The sequence below is a fragment of the Microcebus murinus genome, chromosome 16 (genome assembly GCF_040939455.1).
Source record: "Microcebus murinus isolate Inina chromosome 16, M.murinus_Inina_mat1.0, whole genome shotgun sequence".
In the NCBI taxonomy this organism is placed as follows: domain Eukaryota; kingdom Metazoa; phylum Chordata; class Mammalia; order Primates; family Cheirogaleidae; genus Microcebus; species Microcebus murinus.
Genome location: NC_134119.1, coordinates 34979721 through 34995634, shown reverse-complemented (window position 1 = coordinate 34995634; position 15914 = coordinate 34979721). Strand labels below are relative to the sequence as shown.

The 15914-nt window shown below is 49.3% G+C and overlaps 1 long non-coding RNA gene and 2 other non-coding genes across 5 annotated transcripts; all 3 read right to left on the bottom strand.

Moving 5' to 3' along the window:
- Nucleotides 1–1783: 1783 nt before the first annotated feature.
- On the bottom strand, nt 1784–7535 carry LOC105866106 (uncharacterized). Of its 3 annotated transcripts, none has more exons than XR_012923745.1 (4): nt 7141–7535; nt 6547–6704; nt 2244–2354; nt 1784–2158 (listed from the first exon to the last, which is right to left on the bottom strand). It is a non-coding gene; the product is annotated as an uncharacterized LOC105866106 (long non-coding RNA). The 3 variants fall into 3 exon arrangements; XR_012923744.1 differs by having other exon boundaries at nt 7168–7533; XR_012923743.1 differs by lacking the exons at nt 6547–6704; nt 7141–7535 and adding an exon at nt 5401–5479.
- LOC142861474 (small nucleolar RNA SNORA71) lies at nt 3886–4019 on the bottom strand. Its single transcript, XR_012912700.1, has one exon. It is a non-coding gene; the product is annotated as a small nucleolar RNA SNORA71 (small nucleolar RNA).
- On the bottom strand, nt 5903–6034 carry LOC142861476 (small nucleolar RNA SNORA71). Its single transcript, XR_012912702.1, has one exon. It is a non-coding gene; the product is annotated as a small nucleolar RNA SNORA71 (small nucleolar RNA).
- Nucleotides 7536–15914: the final 8379 nt, after the last annotated feature.

Here is a 15914-nt window from a genome sequence, read left to right as displayed (position 1 = left end):
GTGCCGTGAGGGTAGACAGGCAGGCCTGGGCGGTGAGCAGGGGCTGGCATGTCTCCTCTGGAGAAAGGGAAGTCCAGGCTGGAGGCTGAGGGTCGGGTGGGGTGAGGCTGGCACAGGGCAGAGGAAGGAAGACCTAAGAGGCTGGGCCAGCGATAAGATCACTTACAATGTGAAAGTGACTAAGTCCAGACTGAGAAGAGCTATTCTTTACTGAGCACGTATTGTATCCAAGTGCTGTGCTAAGAGCTTCCAACACAATAGTTCACTGACCTTCACATCCAGCCACTATACTAGGAGGCACAGAAACAGGACAAAAAATGAGGGGACCCTCTACAAACCAACCAGTCTGGCTTATTAGGAAGGAAATTTTGGTGACCGTTGGGCTGAGCCACGGTAAGCAATCCTACCTCTACAGCCCTGAGACTCCCGTCCCCCACTCCACAGCAATCTCACCTCTTCCCTTCTTTCTTTGTACTCCATTGCTGCCGTCCTATAGGACACAGACTAAACAGGGACACCACCACCCCCAGCTGCAGGATTAACGTAATGTAGTAAGTCAAGAAGAATACAACACGAGAGAGGAGAGAGGCAGACAGATAGACAGACCAACCAAAGGGGAGGGGTGTGTGGTGTAGATGCTGCTCCTAATAGCTGATGAGAAGCTGCCTAGCAATGAGAGGGGACAGTCAGTGTGTTAAGGAAAGAGAGGTCTACCAATGTCAAGGCACAAACCAACAGTGAAACGTCACTAAAAATAGTCAGTGAGCTCTGAAAAGAGGGAACTTTGGCCAAGTTGGGGAAAATATGTTCATTTCTCACTAAAGGACAAGGGCTGCAGTTGGATGAAACTGGTCAGAGAGGGTTGGGTAGGCTAGGGTATCTTCAAGTAAATGGGAGGTGTCAGATGGTCCCTGGGTAGGCATTAAGGAGGCAGAGGGGAGGCGGGCAGGGGGCAAGGCAGAAATAAGGACGTCTGCTGGAAATGGCTGGCAGAGTGGACTCTTTAGCCCCCAAGGATGTCTCCCACTGGCAGAGACCACCAAGGTACCTGACAGCCTGGTTTCCATCTCAGCCCCAGTCAGTGGTATCAATTTCAACTGAAGAAATGGGAAGAATTGACTTCCCCTTTTCTACCAGGGCCTTTGGGAGAGTCCCTGTGTGACTGTACCTAAAAAATGAGGACAGAGCCACATGTGCCCACAGGTGGTGATACACGGGCACGCTGAGCACACTGCGAGAACTGCTACTGAACACGATCCCCAAAGACCAAAGCTACCTCATGGTAACAGCAACCCCAGTGGCTGGCATTTGCCTGCCACACCCCCGGAGCTCTCCAAGGGCAGCTATTCCTCATCCACTCTACTCTCGCCTCTGCTCAAAACCTTCTGAATTCACCTGCTGTCCTCTCACCACCTGTGCTCAGGACACTCCTGCCATCCTAAAGGGCTTTAGCCCCTGCTTCCATCTCTAAGTCCATCCCATCATCATCCCCCCTTCCAAAGCCCTGGCCCAAAGGTTCCCTAGCCAACTCAGTTCTATCAGTTCCTTTCTCTCCTAAACTTGCTCCCCGCCCCAGACACTCTTAGGATTGTTAAAGCCTAGTTTAAATCCTATATCTCATCTCATATCCCCTAGGTCAAACCTCGGGAGTGTGAGTGTGCCAAGTGGAAAGTCTCAATGAGTGAAAACCAGAAGACCTGTCCTTGTGACCCACTTTCTCTACACCCAGCCTTGATACTGATTAAAAAAACAACAAAAGACAAAAACAAAATGCAGCAGCAGGGCATGTTTAAAGATTTATTGAGTCGGGTGAGAGGACAAAGGTACACGGTGCCGAAAACCTCAACAGGAACTCTCGGTCCCCAAAAGTCACACCAGGAGTAGGCAGGAGGACATACAGGCTGGCCGAGACAAAAGACAAACAGTCTCCCCAGATCGTGGCGCTCTGTGGCATAACTGGGAGGGCAGAGCCAGCAGAAGGGTCTCCCGAACCCTGGACCTCAAGTCCCCAGAGTTGCAGGGCTTCCCCTCTGCAGAGCAAAACGTCGATCCATGTTATGCTGAGGCAACAGGGGCAAGGTCTGGCAACAGACGCGTCACGTGGCAATATCACTCATCACTCTGCTATGCCAGTGTCCATGATCAACTCTCAAATAATCTAAGGGAGAAGTCAAATGAGGCCAGCAGCCTGGAATTGCCATCTCAGAAACACAGGCTGACTTAGCCTCTTGGTGTTAACTCACCATGAGGAGGCCCCTCCAGGGGAGCTGGGACCCCCAGGCCATCATCCCAAGAGGGTCAGTGCCTCTAGCCCCTGGAGCTTCCTTCACAACCTGCAGATCCAAGGCAGCACCCTGGAGTGAAGAGAGGAGGCCACAGAGCAGGAGGTTACTATAAATACTTGGTCTCAAATAGTATGTCATCTTTCTTCAAGCTGATGTCAACGAGAATACCCCTGGTTAATCAGGTATGAGCTGTCAGGTTTTTTCACATCAAACTCATCTCAAAAAGAAATCTCAATGCTTCCAGAGAATAGTCAAAATAAAAACTGTCTTAAAAGTCTAAAACAAGCTGGGTGTTATGGCACACACCTGTAGTCCTAGCCACTCGGGAGGCCAAGGTGGGAGGATCGCTTGAGCCTGAGTCGGAGACTAGCCTGGGCAACACAGTGAAACCTTGTCACCCTGTCTCAAAAAAAATTATCTAACAGCCCCTTGCAGGGCAATGGAGCAGATGTCTAACAAGCAAAAAGACAGCCTGAGAGCTGGTTTTCAGGGCTCCTCCCACTGAAGTCCCACTATCCCTTGTTGGAAGCACAGAACCAACCCAGCAGCCATCCCTATGTGCTGTGCTTACCTGCCTACACATCTGTCTCCCCAGCAGCACTGGGAGCGTTTGCTCATTTCAGTCTCAAAGGTCTTTTCACATTGCTACCTCTCCCCAGAATAGCTTCCCATTGCCCATCACATCCCACTCCTTTAAAGGCCTGCCCAGAGCCACCACCTCCAATACGCCACTTCTCTTTGCAAATCTTATGGCAATGACTATATACCATCCAACATCACACTTACTTGTGAATAATAATAATAATTCATCTTGGCTCACACCTGTAATCGTAGCACTTTGGGAGGCCAAAGCAGGAGGATCACGTGGAGGCCAGGAGTTTGAGACCAGCCTGAGCAAGGACAAGATCCTCTCTCTATAAAAAATAGAAAACTGGCCGGGCGCGGTGGCTCACACCTGTAATCCTAGCACTCTGGGAGGCCGAGGCGGGTGGATTGCTCGAGGTCAGGAGTTCGAAACCAGCCTGAGCAAGAGCGAGACCCCATCTCTACCATAAATAGAAAGAAATTAATTGGCCAACTAATATATATATAGAAAAAATTAGCTGGGCATGGTGGCACATGCCTGTAGTCCCCGCTAGTCGGGAGGCTGAGGCAGCAGGATTGCTTGAGCCCAGGAGTTTGAGGTTGCTGTGAGCTAGGCTGACGCCACGGCACTCACTACTCTAGCTTGGGCAACAAAGCGAGACTCTGTCTCAAAAAAAAAAAAAAAAAAAGTAGAAAACTTAGCCAGGTGTGGTGGTGTGCACCTGTAGTCCCAGCTACTTGGAAGACTGAGGCAGGAGGATCACTTGAGCCCAGGAGTTTGAGGCTGCAGTGAGCTATGATAACACCATTGCACTCTAGCCTAAAAGACAGAGTGAGATCCTTTCTCTTAAAAAAGAAAAAATATTAATCTTGGCTCTTTCCACCACCGAAAATGTACCTAAACCTTGACACTGACATAGCCTGGAGAAAGGCCAAGCTGAAGCATCTCCCACCACTGACTCTCACACATAGCCTGCAATGCCCATGAGACCAGGTGTTCACAGGAGGGAAGGAGTGTGTGAAAGCGCCAGCATTTGAAAGGGATAGGTGTGAACCCTCCAAACACGGGAAACGGCTTTCAGCAATTCCTCTCCCTGCATTACTGATGACCAGGGCACAGGCAGCCCGTGATCACTTTTGAATGCAGGTGCACACAAGGGCAGAGAGAGAACAGGAAGAAAAGCAGATGCCAGTGACCTGTGGAATAGGTTGAGTCCAGGAAAACAACCCAGGCAAGCACAGGATCCCAACAGTAGCCCTTGTTTCCTGAAAAAGCCCCATAAAACCTCCCTGCCACAAGGAATCAGAGAGAAGTCACATTGTACAAGAACACTGAAAAAATATTAGGTTTGGCAAAGATAGGAATCATGTGGTCTAAAGTACCACAAAAGTCACCTCTATCATGACTTTCTTTTTTTTTTTTTTTTGAGACAGAGTCTCACTTTTGTTGCCCAGGCTAGAGTGCCATGGCGTCAGCTTAGCTCACAGCAACCTCAAACTCCTGGGCTCAAGAGATCCTTTTGCCTTAGCCTCCCGAGTAGCTGGGATTACAGGCATGCTCCACCATGCCTGGCAAATTTTTTATATATATACGTGTTTAGTTGGCCAATTAATTTCTTTCTATTTATAGTAGAGACAGGGTCTCACTCTTGCTCAGGCTGGTTTTGAACTCTTGACCTTGAGCAATCAACCCTCTTCAGCCTCCCAGAGTGCTAAGATTATAGGTATGAGCCATTGCGCCTGGCTTTTTCTTTTTCTTTTAAATCCACATTAGCAAGTGAAAACAACTTTTTCTTTTTTTTTTTCTGAGACAGAGTCTCACTTTATTGCTCTGAGTGCCATGGCATCAGCCTAGCTCACTGCAACCTCAAACTCCTGGGCTCAAGTGATCCTCATGCCTCAGCCTCTTGAATAGTTGGGACTACAGGCACACACCACCACATCTGGCCAATTTTTTCTATTTTTAGTTGCCTGGCTAAATTTTTTTCTATTTTTAGTAGAGACTGGGTCTCATCTTGCTTAGGCTGGTCTCAAAGTCCTGAGCTCAAGTGATCCTTCCACTTCAGCCTCCCAGAGTGCTAGGATTATAGGCATGAGCCACTGTGCCCAGCCCAACTTTATTTTTCAAATGAAGAAAATTAAGTTCTAGATTGGTCACTGACTAAGAGAGTGTCAGAGGGGGATTCAAAGCCAGGGACCAGAGTCTCTGTTGCTAGATCTATCCATTTTCCATTATAACATGCTCCTGGCTAACATCCAGGGAGAGTTGGCAAATACCCAGGCACCTCTCATTACCCAAGTGGGACTCTGGAGGTTTCTCCCCTACAGCAGCCACTGAACACTGAAGAAAGGAGAAGGGCCAGAGGTGATCTAGGTCGGCTGGGGTGGGCAGTGGATCTGGGGACCCATGGTGCCACCTTCATCTCACCTCTCAGCTCCCCTGTGTCATCACCCAAAGCCCCTGGGAACATGTACAGGGCTGTACTAGATGCAAGGAACTAACACTCCAGAAATGGACCAGAGACCTTACCTCAAGGACACTGAGGTCTAGAATGTTCCTAACATGACAACTCCCATGATGCCTCTGCACACAGTGGGCTCATCTGCAATAGACAAGAAGCCATGAATGAGTAGCCGGCTGTCCCTGCTCATGGTGGGGCATGGTAGTTATCAGACAGTAAGCATTCCACAAATGTTGGCTGTTATTATTTCCTGAGCAAACATACTACTTCCTCATGAAAAATAAAGGAGTTAACTCTAAAGAGTAGGCAGTGGATGGTCTGTGGCAGGGTGGCCAACATTTACCTAATCAAGAGCAGGCTGAAAAGGATGCCAGAGCCAAGTTTACAGGAGTGTGCCATGGCTGACTGGCAGCGACTCTGCTGGTCGTCAGGGGGAACTTAAGCAATACACATAGCCTGGTCCCAACAGCAGGGAGCAGGAAGTAAAAGCCCCAGTGATAACAACAACACACATGGCAGCCCCCTAAACCCTGGAGGCCCTGAGATGTGTGCAGAATTGAAAAGCAGGAGTAGGGGAAAGTCCCGGAACAGGAAGGTGAGGCTGTTGACCCTCCAACACAGGGCAACCCTTCCCACATTTCTTCTGCCTGCACTACCAGTGACCAGGACATGGGCAGACCATGATCACTTACGAATGCATGGGCAAAAAATGGCAGAAAGTGAGCCAGGAACAGAGGCCAAAATTAGCAGCCAGCAGACTCTCCAAGCACCAAACCCAAAAGACCCTGAAAGCTGTCACTTTTTAATACAGCATAACAATACCATCTGCCCCCATCAACAGAGTGCACAGCAAGACCAACTTCTGGTAAAAACGTCTAAATTGTTCATTCACCCCACAAATTCTCAGTATCTACATGTAGCCAGGCAATGTGGGTTCAAAAACAAGAACAGTCAAGGTCTCTGCCCTAACATTTTGCAGCTTCCCTACTTTACAGGAAGTCAAGCTCAGGGGAATGAAGTAACTTAGCCAGGATGTGACCTGCAAACCCAGCCCCGCATCTGCTACACGGCGCTTCCTCCTGCACCAGGGCCTTCCAGACAGGCCTCAGAGGCGGGCTGAGCTCCATGACCACCCTGTCTGCTGGGGCCAGCAGGAGGCAACCCGGAAGGCACTCCCGTCTTCCTTCACGGTGCTCATGAGCAGCAGCACATACCCGGGGACATCCTCCCACGCAGGACAGCCGGCGCCCAGCAGGGCGTGCAGATCAGGGTGCTGCAGGAGATGAGGGGGCGCTGGCTGCTGCAGAACCAGCAAAGCCGACCAGGGGAGCGTTTTCATCTGTCTCCAGGAGGGCCGCAGAGCCCAGAAGGCCTAGGCAGAGAAAAAGCACGGGGAAGGGGCTGTAGTACAAGGCCGGGGACAGGGGTCCACACTCTGCCCTCTGGGGCCCTGGGATTTAAATTTCAGCCAAATGGTCTGTAGAACGAGGTTTTAGCACTTTTAAAGGTTACTGAGGATAAACGCGTTAACAATCATAAGGACTTGGCATAATGACTGACACTTTGTAGGCAACCGCCCACAGACAAGCGGTTTGGGGGAGGGGTTCCGATGCCAGGAGTCGAGGTCAGGGGCAGGGGCGTGAAAGTCACCGGGGCTCTGGCGCCCCTCGGCCCGGGTTCAGGGCCCCGGGCACAGCGTCGCCGGGCCCGCTTCTCGTCACCGATGGGCACTAAGCCTTCCGCAAGGAGGCTGGACGGAGAGGGCAGCTGGGCGGACAGGGGTCCTGAGCCCCAAGGGCCTGGCTCACCCAGGCGGCGGCCAGGGCGCAGCTCACCGGCCAGTCTCTTTCCCGAGGACACGCGAATCCAGAAGGGCCCACCCTGGCGGAGGGACGCAGCACTGCACCAGGGCCCGGGCCTGTTCCTGTTCCCCCTGCGGCCTCAGTTTCTCCTTTTCTAGGGGAAGAGGGGACGCAGAACGAGCCTTGGGAAGCCGCCGCGGGTTCCCGGGCAGATCAGGCCTCGAGCGCGGCCCCTCAGTGACCCACCCGGGGCCGCGGGCCCGACGGCGGAGAGTACAGAGGGCGCCGTGCGGGGAGGCGGAGGAAGCCGCAGGCCCCAACCGCACCCTCAGGGAGATCTCTCCACGGCTCCCGGTCGGCGGAAGCGTGCCGGCGCGCGGGCTGCAGCCTAGAGCGGCGCCTGCGCTCGGCGGAACCCGCGCCGGCGCTCCTGCTGCGCCCCCTGGCGGAGCGGGTCAGAAATTCATCCAAGCCTCCATCCATCAAGCATCTCTTGATCCTGAGTCCCACCACCTGCACCTCCACTTTACCCGGGACATACTTAATGGAACTTCAGCTTCCTCATCCCTCCAATTATTCACTCATCCTTCCATCGGGCCATTCAAATACTCGTCCATCCATCCCTCATCCACTCATCTCATAAAGCTATGCATCTAGACTCCCATCCATCCAGAAAAATCTATTGAGTAATCATTTCCTATCAGGGACTGGACTAAGTATTGGAACTATAACAAAGAAGACAGACCTGATCCCTGAATTTATGTTGGTTACATTCCAGTGGGAATAATAACCAGTGAGCCAGAAAATGCAGTAATTAAAATTCATAGTGAGCGGTTCACCGCCTCTCCCACTGCCCGGTGAGCTGCAGCAGCTCAGGCACGGAGAACAGGGCCAGCCCAGCAGTGGCGGCAGGGGGCCTGAGGCTGCAGCCTTGGCAGGGGGAGCAGGACCCCAGCGGGCAGAGGTCTGTCTAGCGGGATTTGCGTACCTGAGGCCCTGGTGCCCACCGCGCCCCTGGTGGGCTTCTCGATAGAGCCAGGGCGTTGCACACCTGCGATCCCAGATGCACTGACTGGTGGCTACCTGAACGCTGCTGGCTTTGAGGCCTCGGACCCAAGCTCAGTTCGGATCATCTCCCCAGCTGCTCAGAAATGCAGCTCAGATATTGCCACCGGTGCCCTACAACCCTGCAAAACGAAGGGCAGAGGCTCCGGCAGCTCTGGGAGCGAGACCAAGGGACCATAGTGCGCTCTGCGTACGCGAGACTTTGCTGCCCTCAGCGAGGATGGCATCGGCGTTATGGAGCCCCACTGCTTCGCCTGAGCCACCCAGCCTGAATATACTTGTCTCCCTCCATGTCCCCACATCAGCCTGCTTTCATAATACACTTTATTGTGACCAAAAAATAAAAATCGTAATAAGTGCTACAAAGGAAATGGGTATGGTGGTATGAGGACAGTAACTGTGAGACCTAGTTAGCCAAGATGAGCCCAATAGAGCAAGGGCCACTCAGGGAAAAGTCATTTAACCTGAAACCTGATGGAGGAGAAGGAGCCAGTCATGAGAAGATTAGCAGATTATATTCCAGAGTATATGTAAAAGGTAAAACAATGTGAATAAAATTCATAGAAGCAAGTTAACAATGTTTTTCATGATATGTCACTACAATGCCTGCCAGCAATGCTGCAGGAGAGTACAATTATAATGTTAAATAATGACTAATATTTTTTGAGCACACATAATATTTCAGACATTTTGATCCATTTAATCATCATATCAATTGTTATGGACTGAATGCTTGTGTTGCCCCAAAATTCATATGTTTAAACCCTGCGTCCTGTTGAGATGGTATTGAGAAGTGTGGTCTTTGGGAAGTATTTAGGATTAGATGAGGTCGTGAGGGTGGAGCCCTTGTGAATGAGATTAGAGTCCTTATAAGAGTCCCTAAAGAGCTTTCTTCCCCCTTGTGCCATTTGAGGACACAGTGACAAGACAGCCATCAGTCTACAAGCCAGGAAGAAAGCCCCCATCAGACACCAAACCTAGTGGTGGCTTGATCTCGGACTCCCAGCCTCCAGAACTGGGGAAACAAATTTCTGTTGTTTATAAGCCCTCTGGTTTATGGCACTTCATTACAGTGGCCCAAATGGACTAAGACACCAATCCTGTAATGTAAACATTATTATTATCCCTTTTGCCAATGAGGAAATAAAAGTTCAGAAAGTAGAATTAACTTGTCCTAGGTCATGCAGTCAATGTGTCAGGATCTGGGCATGGTCTGAGAGTTAACCCTACTTGGGAGATGACAAGTTAGCCTGTTCCTGTCTCATGGATGCTGGCGGAGGACAGGAAATTCCTAAGTCAGAGTCTGAGGACTTTATTGTTCACGGCAAAATCAGTGGACAGGCATTCAAGTTCATATAGGTTCCCCATGCCTCACAAGTCCCATGGGAGTGGCATGATGCCAGTGATGAACGCCTGCACACAGGGTGTGTTACAGGAGAGGAACACTGAGCTTGGGGGAGCCCCCATTTTTATAATGAACAGCGTAAGCCTACTTTTAGCCTGGGGGGGGGACTTCACCTTATCTCACAAGGTTGCTGGTTGCAAAACACAGCCTTTAGAAAGTTCCCAGCTAGAGAGCGGTCAGAGCCTTGCTTTCTTGGCATGCCCGGCGAGAATGTGCATAGATGCTCAGGGCTGGTGGCAGATTGCCTCTCGCAACAGTAGGCATCAGAGTCAGAATTCAAACCCAGAAAGCAGTCTAAGAGCAATTGAACAGATGCTTGAAAAGGTGTTTCATAATATTTAATTTCTATTATTGATCAGAAAAGTGTATTTTAGAATACTTGGACTAAAAGGATATTTTCATCATATCATACAGACCATCATCAATCAACAGCATTATATTTAAAGATGAACTTTATGGCAACAGACTGTCTAATATCACACAAATCCGAATGTTAAATGGCCAAGACATCTGTGGTTTTGACCTATTCACTCCTCTCCCATTGTCAGACTAACACACTGCTATAGACACTGTTCGTGTCCCTTCTAAAATTCCTTGGTTGAAACCTAATCCCCAAGGCGATGGTATTAGGAGGTGATTAGATCATGAAGATGGAGCCCTCATGAATGGGGTTGGTGCCCTTATAAAAGAGGCCCCAGGGAACTCCCCTCTGCCACATAAGGACACATTCAGAAGATGGCCATCTACGAACCAGGAAGTGTGTCCTCAGTGGACACTGACTTTAGTGGTGTCTTGATCTCAGACTTCCCAGCTTCCAGACTCTGAGAAGTAAATGTTGTTTAAGCCACCCAGTCTATGGTATTCTTGTTAAGGTAGCCTGAACAGGCTAAGACAGATCCTGATTTCCTTGTGGCATCCATTCTTCCTGTTGAATTCAATCTTGTCGAGAATAGAGAATGTCAACTATGGCGTCCTGCCCTCCCCTGACAGTGGGTGGGCATGGGATCCAAGCTGGGGGAATTGTACTTTCTTCCTTGTATTTGTGTCTTGAGTGTGGGGAAGCCTGGATCCTAAAGAACCTAGCTGTGGGGGCATGAGTGGGGTCCACCCTCGGGCAAGACCTAACATCCTAGAAGCCTTTCCTCCTGCCCCAGTCCCCCCTTTCCTCGCCCTGGCCCATGAGATGTGAGACTTATCACATCTCATCATAATGATTGGCTTGCTGGCCTCTTTCTTCCTCTCTGCCTGGGAGCTTGAATGCTGAGAGTCTTGCCTCTTGGTATGCCAAGTGTTTGGTGTTTAGTAACTCTAGAACCAATGAGAGGAAAAGGAGAGAGAGCCATGCTGCCCCGGGGATGGGAAAGATTCCACTCCTTTTCCTCCCCTTGCAAGTTTTCTTGCTCCAGTGACACAATTCATTAGAGCCTGCCTCGAGTCCTGCCATGGGAAGCTACTTGGCATGGGATGGACCCACCAGGGACAGATTTTTTCCCTCTGGCCTTTGAGATGGCAGGGACCAGAGCAGCAAAATGTGGGCAGAGCGGAATCGAATCAAGGCACTTATGAACACAGCCCTCACACAGCAGCTGCAGGCCTGAGGCCCTCCTACCTCCCAGCACCCTTCCCGGGTCCATGCTACCTGCTACCCATCAGCGCCCTCCCATGAACCTGACCTTTACTAACTATCACTGAGCAACAATGTACTGATCAGAGTTGGTCAGCCCACCCACCAGTCACTGCCTCCCTCTTTAGAGCTAACTACCTTCCTTTTTCACGAGAAAACACAACTTCCGTTTGGGTAATAGTAAGAGTGAATGTTTGAGGATTGCTTACAACCTAGCGGGTACAGTGCCAGTTGCTTTCCTTGTGCTCACCAGGCCCTGCTGTGAGCTGGGGTAGGTCAGCTGCTCAGCCACAGCTTCCTTGTCTGTTGGTGAACTGTCCTTGTGTGCAGAGACTCCGTAGGAGTTGCCATGGTTGTGTCAGGAGGACACTGGACCCCCGCGTCCTTGAGTAAAAGCCACAGTTCATTATCTAGAGTGTGAGTCAGTTCCTCGGTGTGGCCCACTGGTCTGCGTGGGGCAGCCGGTCCACCGGAATGCAGGGCCTGGAAGGTGTCTCAAAAACTACTGTTAGGTTTCACAGGGGTGGTGTTATCTATGGGAGCAATGAAGAAAGCTAAGATCTTTATGACCATATGCCATGTGACTCCTGAGTAGTGAGCAGGCATAGGAAAGAAAGCCAGGGAGCAATGGCTGGTTACACACACACACACACACACACACACACACACACACACACACACACAGACTTGCTGGACAGGGCTTGCCTGGTGAGCTCACCCAGGAAGAGTGGGGACTCAGCCAAGCATCCCAAGCACAGAGACCCTGAAAGGTGACAGGCACATGCTCAACACCCCCCAACCCACCCTCAGGACAAGTTAGATGAGGGACCTTAGAGACGGGTGATTCCTCCTAGAGCTTTGAAAAGGGAGGAAGCCCATATCCTTTGGCCCAGAAGGCAATTTTGAGTGTCAGAGTTTGTGTAGTTAAGGGCAGCATTTCTCAGAAAGCCTCCCCGTTGCTTACAAACCTTTCTCTCTTTTTTTAATGCCCTGTACAAGTTTCAGTGTCATAGGTTTAAAGTCTTTTGCTTGACCTCAAGTAGCTTGGGGAAAAAAATTCCCCGAAAGTGTTGCCCTTCAGAGTCATTTTCAAAGATTTGTTGTATTAGAAAGATCATCATTTAAGGGTTAGGTGGTGCAACATAGGGTCACCTTGTTGCACCAGAGAATGTGTTAGGAAAATACCTTCTTTTCTTCAGGTCAAGTGCTTTTCGTGTCATTAACTCAGCCAAGCATCCTCAGCATCTCTGCTTCTCAACTGTAGACTAGGATGTAAATGGTGCTCCCATGAGTTGTGCAGTACACAACCTGCACAACCATATGTGGCAGCCCTGTCTACCCTCAGGGTAAACCTGGCACATGTCCCTCACCATTAGCAAGAAACCAGAGTGAGTGTGAAGGCAGAGGTCCACACACAGAGGGAAGCAGAGATGCAGGACAGGGATGATGTTCCAGTCCTGGTGTTTGTTGTCTTGGAGACTCAGCTTGACCTCTGCCCTTCCCTTTGTTTGATTACATAAATTTTCCAATAATGTTTTCCCTTTTTAGCGTGAGGCTTCTGTCACCAACACGTGCTATCTGAGGGTTTTGCTGTTGCCTGAGGCACTGTGAGCATCATGCTTATCCAGGTTGACTTTCCCATCTGTGACACTAGCCTGGGTGACAAGGGAGTCGGGCAAACAGGGCAGCACACTGAGCTCTTGAAATATATGTGTTGTGGCAGGCTTTGCTCGTGGCAGTCAGACGACACTCTATTCTCAATGCTTGCCCCTTTATTTGTCTTCTGACATAAAAAACAAAACTGCAGACATGCTCTCTGCAACCTCTACAAGGGATGCCTGTTTGAAGTGGATCTTTTTTGGTCTGGAGAGGGGGTGTTGAGGGCCCATCCAGCCCTCAACTGGGGGGCCACTGTGTCTGCCCGGACTCCCTCAGGAGTGGGCATGGAGGGCTCGAGGAGTCTGTGGGGCTAGGAAGAGGCCACTGGCCACTAGGAGTCACTGGTCATCAAGACAGACCAGTAGCAGCAGAAGGGCGTGAGGGCACTACTGAGTCAACGAGCCTTCTGTTCACTCATTCATCCACTCATTCAATTCATGGTAACCGAGTGCCTCTACTCTACGCGATGCTCTGCTAAGGGCTCGGAAACAGAGGTGGGTGTGCACAACAGATGTGTGAACTCAATAAAATCTGAAGCCCCCAGCTGACTGAATAGACCCCCCTCTCGGCCAAGGAGACCCTAAAAATACCCTAAAGCTGAGTTGCCAGCCATGAGTAGGGAGGTCAGACATTTCTCCTCATGCCCCCTCCCCTCTTGGAGATATCCTTCGTAACTCATTAGCAGCCCTAAGGCTACATAGACAAAGCTTAAATCACATCTGCAGGTCATCAATTTACTTCACAGATCACTTGATTCTGGGCGTATGTCTGGTGGCTTGTCTTTGATTAACAGACTTTCTTGGTTGGTCCGGATGCAGTGGTGTTTATAACTAATTGGTCACAGCCAGTTACAGATTCCTTTGTTCCTTCTCCACTCCCACTGCTTCACTTGACCAGCCTTTAAAATAAAAAAATAAAAAAATAGACTTCTTTATCTTGATTTAAAACATTGTAATCCTTTAGACAAAGCTTCATTTCTTTAATCAACCACAAATCAAAGAATCTTTTAAATTTATTTTTTAGACCCCGCCCCCAAAGAATCTTTAAACCTAGCTATCACCTGTAATGCTGTGCTTCAAAATATCTTGCCTTTTCAGGCCAAACCAACGAACACCTTCCATGTATTGATTTATGACTTTATGTGTAATTCCTGTCTACCTGAAATGTATAAAACCAAACTGTAACCCAACCACGGTGAGACCACTTGCTCAGGGCTTCTTGGGCATGGCTCTCTGGGCCATGATCACACATACTTGGATCAGAATAAACCTCTTTAAATTATTATTATTATTTTTTTGAGACAGAGTCTCGCTTTGCTGCCCAGGCTAGAGTGAGTGCCGTGGCATCAGCCTAGCTCACAGCAACCTCACACTCCTGGGCTCAAGCAATCCTCCTGCCTCAGCATTCCAAGTAGCTGGGACTACAGGCATGTGCCACCATGCCTGGCTAATTTTTTTTTTTATATATATTAGTTGGCCAATTAATTTCTTTCTATTTATAGTAGAGATGGGGTCTTGCTCTTGCTCAGGCTGGTTTCGAACTCCTGACCTCAAGCAATCCGCCCGCCTCGGCCTCCCAGAGTGCTAGGATTACAGGCGTGAGCCACCGAGCCCGGCCCTCTTTAAATTATTTTACAGAGTTTGAGTTCTTCTGCATTGGCAGATGTCTATCCCAGCCAGATTCTGCAGGAAATTGAAAAAGGAATGAAAAAACAACTATACAAAACAACTATTCAGTTAATGATTCTTCCCCAGAAAGGTGCTTTTTTTTTTTTTTTTTTTTTTTGGTATAATGACTGGGTGGTAAAGGGATGAATGAGAGAAATCCATGATGTCTTCTGCCTTTCTCCAAGCTTATATTCCAATGTAATAATCCACCAATATATCAAATAAGGTTCGTCCCATGAATGCAAGCGTGCTTTTATATTAGGAAGTCTAGAAGCATATCACATAAGGAGGTCCAAATCTGGTAAATATCACAGAATGTGGAGCAAGACAGATATTATGGGTTGAACTGCGGCCCCAGCACCTAGTACCTGGGAATGTGACCTTGTGCAGAAATACGGTCTTTGTGGATGCAAGTAAGATGTCAACTCAGATGAGGTCACACTGCAGGAGGGCAGGCCCTTACTCCAGTATGGCTGACGTCCTTGTGAGGAGAAGGCGCATTCAGGGTTAATGCGACCCGACTACAGAGGCAGAGGGTGGAGCAATGCAGCTGCAAGCTGAGGCATGCCAAGGGTTTGACAGGCACCACCAGACATTCGAAAGGGGCAAGGAAGGACTCTACCCAGAGTCTCAGAGGGACAATGACCTGCTAACACCTTGATTTCAGACTTCTAGCTTCCAGAATAGTGATAGAATACACTTTTGTCATTTTAAGCCCCCCAGTTTGTGGCATTTTGTTATGGCGGCCCTAGAAAACCAGCACAACAACGTCCTTAACATTTTTCCCTACCACACCTTACCTATATTAGTAAGTGACTTAATTTTTCTGAATCTCCATTTTTCAACTTTAAAATAGATGAAATATTCAAAATGCTGCAGCCAGTATGGAAAATAGCATAGTGGTTTGTCAAAAAATTATACAGAATTACCATATGATCCAGCAATTCCACTTGTGGGTAAATACCCCCAAACAACTGAAAGTAGAATCACAAAGAGATATTTGTGCACCTGTGTTCACAGCAACATTATTGACAATAGCCAAAAGGTGGAAGCAACTCATGTCCATTGATAGGTGAATGGATGAACAAAATGTGTGTGTAGGCCAGGCGCAGTGGCTCATGCCTGTAATCCTAGCTCTCTGGGAGGCCGAGGCAGGTGGATTGCTCGAGGTCAGGAGTTCAAAATCAGCCTGAGCAAGAGCGAGACCCCATCTCTACTATAAATAGAAAGAAATTAATTGGCCAACTAATATATATATAAAAAAAAAATTAGCCAGGCATGGTGGCGCATGCCTGTAGTCCCAGCTATTTGGGAGGCTGAGACAGCAGGATCGCTTGAGCCCAGGAGTTTGAGGTTGTTG